This window comes from Mandrillus leucophaeus, unplaced genomic scaffold (genome assembly GCF_000951045.1).
Source record: "Mandrillus leucophaeus isolate KB7577 unplaced genomic scaffold, Mleu.le_1.0 Scaffold174, whole genome shotgun sequence".
Classification (NCBI taxonomy): Eukaryota; Metazoa; Chordata; class Mammalia; order Primates; family Cercopithecidae; genus Mandrillus; species Mandrillus leucophaeus.
In genome coordinates this window covers 2,831,744-2,832,308 of record NW_012101743.1, presented here as the reverse complement: position 1 = coordinate 2,832,308, position 565 = coordinate 2,831,744, and positions in this window count along the sequence as shown.

Below are 565 nucleotides of genomic sequence, written 5' to 3'. Positions count from 1 at the left end.
AAAAAGACCGGGTGCAGTGGTTCATGCCTGTAATCCCAACACTTTGGGAGGCCAAGGCGGGCAGATCATGAGGTCAAGAGATGGAGACCATCGTGGCCAACATGGCGAAACCCCCTATCTCTACTAAAAATACAAAAATTAGCTGGGCATGGTGGCATATGCCTGTAGTCCCAGCTACTCGGGAGGCTGAGGCAGAAGAATCGCTTGAACCAGGGAGACAGAGGTTGCAGTGAGCTGAGATGGCGCCACTGCACTCCAGCCTGGCGACAAAGCAAGACACTGGGAAAAAAAAAAAAGAAAGAAAGAAAAAAGGAAGAAAGGTAAAGAAAAAAGAAGAGACAGGGCACGGTGGCTCATGCCTGTAATCTCAGCACTTTGGGAGGCTAAGGCAGGTGGATCACCTGGGGTCAGGAGTTCGAGACCAGCCTGGCCAACATGGTGAAACCCTTACTGTACTAAAAATACAAAAATTAGCCAAGTGTGGTGGTGCATGCCTGTAATCCCAGCTACTGGGGAGGCTGAGGCAGGAGAATCGTTTGAGCCTGGGAGGCAGAGGTTGCAGTGA